This window comes from Notothenia coriiceps, unplaced genomic scaffold (genome assembly GCF_000735185.1).
Source record: "Notothenia coriiceps isolate Sejong01 unplaced genomic scaffold, NC01 NC01_scaffold00007623, whole genome shotgun sequence".
NCBI classification, from domain to species: Eukaryota; Metazoa; Chordata; class Actinopteri; order Perciformes; family Nototheniidae; genus Notothenia; species Notothenia coriiceps.
In genome coordinates, this window is record NW_011340324.1 from 8,055 (window position 1) to 15,339 (window position 7,285).

The 7,285-nt window shown below is 37.5% G+C and overlaps 1 non-coding gene across 1 annotated transcript; it reads right to left on the minus strand.

Moving 5' to 3' along the window:
- Positions 1-2,008: 2,008 nt before the first annotated feature.
- trnar-ucu (transfer RNA arginine (anticodon UCU)) lies at positions 2,009-2,082 on the minus strand. Its single transcript has one exon. It is a non-coding gene; the product is annotated as a tRNA-Arg (tRNA).
- Between the last annotated feature and the right edge of the window lie 5,203 nt (positions 2,083-7,285).

Below are 7,285 nucleotides of genomic sequence, written 5' to 3' on the forward strand. Positions count from 1 at the left end.
AATTAGATAAAGAACAATAATCCTCCTGCGTCGTCCCTCCTCGTTTGTCCCCTGTCTCGGCGTGGACTTGCTCAGCTTTTATACCATTTCACTGCTTTTTTCACCCCTCTCTTCTTTGCTCTCCAGCGACAGTCCGTTTTCTACTCTTCACTGGGGCAGCAAGCAACAAGGAGTAACACCGGAAACATCCGGTCGTCCCCTTCAAAATAAAACGCACATTGAACAAGATGATACATTTGAAACAGATGTTGAGGAATGAACATCAGTTAATAATAATTGATGATATATTATCAATAAATGCTGTATTAGTATAATTAGATATTATATTTGATAGCTTCAATATACTGTAGTCCTGTCCTGCCCTTGTGAGAGCCACCTCCATATAGAAAATAATAATTAACTAATATTCTTAGAAAATGAAGACCATTTTAATCAAAATAAAAGCGTACAGTCCTGAAAAAACCCACTTATAAGGATGACACATGTTGATGTTGTACTGTAAACCAGAGATTCGTTAGCTACCTGACAAATACATCGGAATAAAAGTTCAAACAATGCAACCCGTGCAACCAAGCTCTACTTCCGGTGTTGTCTTCGCTGTAATCTCTCTGACTTGACGTCATATTCTCATTAACGGGGCATTCCTCTCTCTCTCCCCCTCTCTCTCTCTCACGTCAGCAGCACCACAGCAATTCCCCCCCTTTTCCCTTTGCCCCTGGATCTTGCACACCGGCAAACAAACACATTATGAAGTAAAAAATTAACTTAACAATAAACAAGTTTAGAAAGGCATAATCATTTTTGACACATTTGCTGTGGTCGGTACTGCTTTGTTTCTTGTTTTTCACAATGTGACATTAGGACATGAAGTCATTCTAGATACTCTAACTCACCTCTACAATAACAGAATCCTCCTATTTCTATAATGTAGGCCTGAAATGTCTATTATGGTGATGTCACACTTAATTATGTTAAATAGAAGACAGCAAGCTCAGTTGTCACTCAATTTAATTAACCATAATGTCATTGTCACATGTTAGAAAGCTCAATATAAGGAAAATGTATTGCAGGAGATTCCTAAGTAGGGTAGTGAGATGTAGGAGTACAAAGTACCAAATAAATATTCATAGATATTATTACTTCTTAAAATGATATTCCCAATTTAGTGGGGCAAGGTAGTGATGTCACTATGATGAAAGAAATAGCCCGAGCACATGATGAATGAACAGACCTGATTCCTGTCACATAATGTAGGCTACATATTTTTGGGGATGGTTCCCTGTCACAGCTCGGTGGGTCTGCAGAGAGCCGGTCCTCAGGCTGAGGCTGGAGCGACCCCTGGTGTCCTGAACCTAGAACGACAGTGACAGAGCACCAAGAGGGACTGGGGCGATAATCCCACAATATCTGATGTTCCCAACATGCTGTCAAGGATTCTAGGTGCACTCATTTAAAAATTGTATTTTTAACATAATTGGTTTGTTTACACCATTAAAGCTTCATAATAGTCTGCAGGAAGGCTGTTAATAAATACAAGTAATATCACATTTAAACATTATAAATGAATAACGTGGTTTGTTTGAGAAAATTAGTATCCATAGAATAATAGTTTCATTTTAATTTACTCCTGTTAAGATGTCAAATAAAATTGTTCGGAGAGCTAGCTCTAGAAGGAGAATCAACATGAGAAAATAATGTATAGTAAGGATTGTATAGGGAGAGAAAATGAATTGTAGGTTATCATGTAACAAGGAGGCGTGCATGAGTAAACCTAATGAAATCAGGTTTGGAATACAAACTCAGAATTGTATTTGCTATAAAAATGTAACAGAATAGAGTACAGCATAGAAGGAATGGGATGGGGAGTGTTTCACTTGACACACTACAGCTCTCAATATTGTGCGCACAGTTATGATCATTTAAAAGCATCTGCTACCAAAAAATCACCCTGATCCCTTACATCTGATAAAAGTGACCGCAGGTCTGCCGTGTGGCACACAGAGTGACTCATCTCTGCCGGGACTCGAACCCGGAGCCTCTGGATTAGAAGTCCAGCGCGCTATTCCATTGCGCCACAGAGACTGCGCCAGGATATCCTGTGCCTGGCACCGTTTTCATTCATAGAGCCTCTCATATTGCTACTCTGCATCCCGCAGCATCAGGACCACTCTGAGCCGACATGTTGGTAGTTCCGAGTGCGACCACTAGAGGGCGCTGTTGATATACCCTGGGGTGTGAGTCCCTCATTGATGAGTCAAGTTAGCTGGCGTACAACCGAAAGTCTAGAGGTCCCGTTTAAAAAATAAAAGTTGCAGCCACAGTTAATGGCGTATTAGTATATCTTCGTAATCGAGGCTTTTATTCTGAAACTTCGCAACCCGGAATCTTCTTTAAATAAAACTTTTTTAATTTCCACCAAAGAGCCAAAATGGTGCCAGTCGGAGCTTCTGTTTCTCCGTGTACAAATCAAATTGAAATGTAAAAAATATTTGCAATATATCGGCGATATGACAGATCTTTAAGACAACAAATCGAACATCGGCCAGTTTAAAGAAAGCCAGTGCTACAACCATGTTTAACAAATGCAGTCAGAAAAACGAGAGGATAGTGTTTGCTGCTATGGCTATTAAAAATAGCTCAAGGAAATATGTCAAGTGTTTAATTACTATAATTGGTGTTTGGGTCATTTTAATGGTTTATTAAATCATCGTTTTTCAGCACACATGTATAGGCCCTACTCAGTGTCTTATTTTTGAAATACTGCAGCACTCTCACTGTATAGAAACAGTAGGCTACACAATCTATTGTTACACCAGGATTGCATCAGATACCTATAATTCCCCCCACCCCCCTCCACAATGTGCCACCATGATTCATTGCTTGCCTAAATCCATGAGTGGGAAATATAATCTACGTATTCGTCCAGTATTGGATCTTCTAAAGTTTCACCATCCCGGAATAAAACAATAAATCTATGAAGGTTATTGGGTTATTTTTTCAATATTTGGCAGATGGGACCAAAGGTGTAGCTCAACAGGAACCTTTGATCTTGTGTTGGGTAACATTGACTCTTAAAGTATGTGGGTCACACTGCAGCTTTTCTGGGTAAAATACTTTGATAAATGGTAGTTTTAAACGCTTTTGCCTTTTTACTTCTGATGCTAATTGATGTGAGTCCCATGGTCCCCTGAAGTGGCTGAATTACTTTAAATATAGTGTATATATTCAGGTTTACAGCCCTGGTGTCATCCCCACAGCACCCCCCATTTGAAACATGTTCCCACAGCTATGTTTCTTGCCATCTACACTGTTTATGTCAAGGACACCTTCTGTGGTAAAACATAGACCTCTTAGTCAAAATTCACCATAAAGGTTCATGCATATTTTTCCCCAGTGTGTGTGGACAGTAAATACAAATACGCCTGTAAGCTTTAAATGTGACCATTTAGGCTTGAATATAATGTGACTGTATGTGAGTGCAATACAGAAAGTATCTGAGTCATTTTTAGAAATGCAATTGTTCCCGTTCTTTTGAGGAAGAGTGTGAAGTTGTTATGATGCAATTTCAAAACTTTTCACGTTTCAGTTCTCGTTGAAAACAAGTAGTTCTGTGCAATAACTGAAACTTCTCAGAGTAAATAATGCATTATCATCATTTATTATTTTCTTAGAAGTTGATTTTCGATTCTGTAGATCACTTTCCTAAATGTATCACAAATGTAGCACACTCTCTGTTGTACCACAACAGAGACGACACACAGTTAGTGGTTACTATGATTTGCAAAAAGGGATGTTGTGAAACTTCATTTTCTGCTAAAGGTTGGATATTGTGAAATTCTTATCACAGTCTAACTGCAGGCTCCAATAATTTTGTATCTGCAAAAGCTTGTAAACTCTCACTATACTGCTATCATTCCTAGATTATATTATTGTAAAAAGTGAAACATTTTCTTTATGTGCAGAAACTTTAAACATTTATTAAAAATCAAACAAAGAATTTAGCATACAATGTGAAACCCATGCACTTCATCAACACATTCAGCCTTTCTGTTTTGGTCTTTCAAACGTTTACAGTTATTCATCAGTTTTTTCATTGTGAGTGCTTCAGTTATACCACAGTGAGGTACCACTTTACAATAAGAGGATTCATAAAGGGTTTATAATTAAGTTATGAATTAGGTTGTAAACACTTTATTAATCATTAAGAACCATTTATAAACCAGCTCTATACATCAACACTTACTATTTGGCAAAATGACTAAGCCTTATATTGGCTACTTAGCGAGAATCAACTCAGTGAACAACAGATACCAAGGATGCTGGCTGATGAAGAAGATGAAGTAAGCTAGGTAGCCAATATAAGGCTTAGCAGTACAGATAAATGTTGGCTCACTATGTGGCAAGCCAAAACCAAATAAACTCAAAATATTTATATAAAACAGAGAAAAGCAGAAACTCCTCACATCCTCATACAATCTGGGACCAACACTTCAGATGTAATGCCTGGAAAGGGCTAAAACTATTCATCACTATCCAAATTGTTGTAAACATTTTGTATAAATGGGATTATTTTCATATGTATTGCTTCAAATAGGGACACATTAATGTATTGATTCCACCAAAGTAGTGCAGCAAATCATTTAGTGCAACAAAAGACTTACATTCATTAAATAGGAATGTACTGGTGGACTGTTTGTTTGAGTGAAAAAAAATGCGTGTATCCAACCTGTGATTCGGTTCTGAAACTGAAGAGGTTGATCCTTGGTCCGTGCTTCGCTTTCACGGAAATCGGTAACAGTCATTTTTCGGTATTCCTGCTAAGAGACAGACAGACACACTCCCCAGCAAATTAGACAAAATCACACTGCTGTTGTGGGTTAAAAAACAAGTGTAGATCTAGAATATTGATAGTTTTTGAAGTCCTTCAGTGTAACACATTCCGCTTTGCTGAAGAGAACAATGCACAGGAATGCAGTAGCTGCCACAGTTTCCTGGTTCAATGGAAGTTTGACTTGATAGCTCCCTTGATGCACTTGGGTAATGAATCTCTTGGATTCATTAGTGTAACAGTCTTTATATGGTCTTGTTGAGACAGAAAAATGGTGCAGATTTAGGCTGAGTCGCGTCTGATGTCCAGTTTGCAGATTTGGGGGTCTGTCATCAGGGTGACGTTAAAGTTGTCTTTCTTATCTGCGGGGATGTACAGCTTGCCGCCCATGCTCTAAGGAAAAGAGGAAGGAAATGGTAATTGTTGGAAAAGGTAGGTCTTTTATTTTTTTTAATTAATATTAAAATAATCATACATACATTTGGTGATTACACGCTTTTTGCAATTTAGATAAGAACAAATATATTATTTATTGGTCTTAATTTCCTTGTGACTTGATCTGAATCAGGTTTATTGCCAAGTAGCTTTACACATATAGATGTTCATTGTCATAACTACACTGTAGCTGTGCTTATGACAAAAAACAAAAAGTCAGTTAAGGAAGATCAATTGTAAGAAAAGGACAAAAACAACTATTATAACATTCAAATTTTGAGAAATATTTACATGAAATATACATTAGATATACCAAAAAACTGTGTAAAGCATAATAAGACAACAATATGGAGAGTATTGGTATGAAAAGTGAAAAGCTTTGTGTACAAATGTGCGCAGATCCGACAGTATCAAAAGGAACAAGATATTGATGGCATAGTGTGAATTGATTTAATGCATAGTGTCTACGAGTGTCAATCGGGGTCCCGAGCCTTGTATTTAAAAAAACACAGACCTTGTTGTTGTTGTCAGAAATGTCGCTGATGAGGTCCCGAGGTTGGGGAACTTTGGGGAAGAGGGTCTCCTTATTCCTGTAGAGAGAAAGAGAGTTTAAGACCAGAGGCAAGCACACTACTTCATTCAAGCCGAGCTAAAAGGTGGAGGTGAAGGCTCTACGTACTTCCTGCAATACACGATGGTCAGGACTGCCAGGACAGCAACCATCAGCGGCAGGATGATGGCCACATACACCCACGCATTGAGATCTAACTCTGCAGCTGCATGCAAAAACATCACAGACATCATGAGTGACTTATACAGCCGCAGTGTGTTCAAGCTACACCATTAAAACCAGTGGTGGATTTACTTAAGTACTGTAATTACACATTTTGAGTATTTCCTATTACTTCTCCCTATTTCTTACTACTATAAACTTCTACTCCACATCATTTTGGAGGCAACTATTGTAATTTCTCCTCAAATACATTTTACCATTAAATGTAGCCCCCCCCCCCCTCACCATCTGCAACATTAAACATAAATGATAACCAATTATGATCAATATAATTTAGATTATTTTTGAAAATGTTCAATGTGCATGATGAATACTTTTAGTTTTAGCACTTGAAGTATTTATGATGCTAATACTTTTGTACTTTTACTAAAGTAACATTTTGAGTAGAGGAGTTTTATTTGTACTGGAGTATTTCTACACTCTGGTCTTTCTACTTTTACTTAAGTGAAATATCTGAGTACATCTCCAGCACTTTTTAAAACAAGTAAATATACAGATAATTGAAAAGGACGAATTTCAACTATTTTCTTAACCTTAGATTTTATGGTGGATAGTTTCATATTTTGAAATGCATCATATTTTCAAATAATTTGAATGTGTAAAGAAACAAGTAGTTAAACAATTGATTAAATAACTGCAAGGCATTTAAAAGAAAAATAAACCCCTCTGAACATAATGGACTACAATTCTAAGTGCCACGAATAGGAAATACTCACGTAAAGTATATATATCTCAAACTAATTAAATGTAATAGATATAATCATTTCAATAAGATAAGAAAATAGACGACGACCATACCAAAATACTTCTCGTCACTCAATAGTGTCTTTGCGTCTCCAAGTTCTCCAATGGCCTGAATAGTTATTCGGTACGAACACTTAGGGACAAACGTGAACTCAGCTGTTTCCCCGACACCATCTAAAGACTGTGAGAAAGTGAAGGCACACAAATGATGTGGAATTTAAAGGTCCCCTATTATACTCTTTTTCAACAATAGATTACATGTCACAGATACAAAACATGTCTCTGAAGTGTTTGGTGAAATACCAAACAGATCATTGTAGCATCCCATAAACCCCTCTGTTTCAGCCCTGTTCCAAAAGTGCTGATTCTGTGTCTGTAGCTTTAAATGCTAATGAGCTGCTGCTGGCCACGGCCCTCTCTGAAATGATTCGGTTAAAAAAACACAATGGTGCTCTAGGAGGAGATAAAGGTGATAAGGTGGGGGG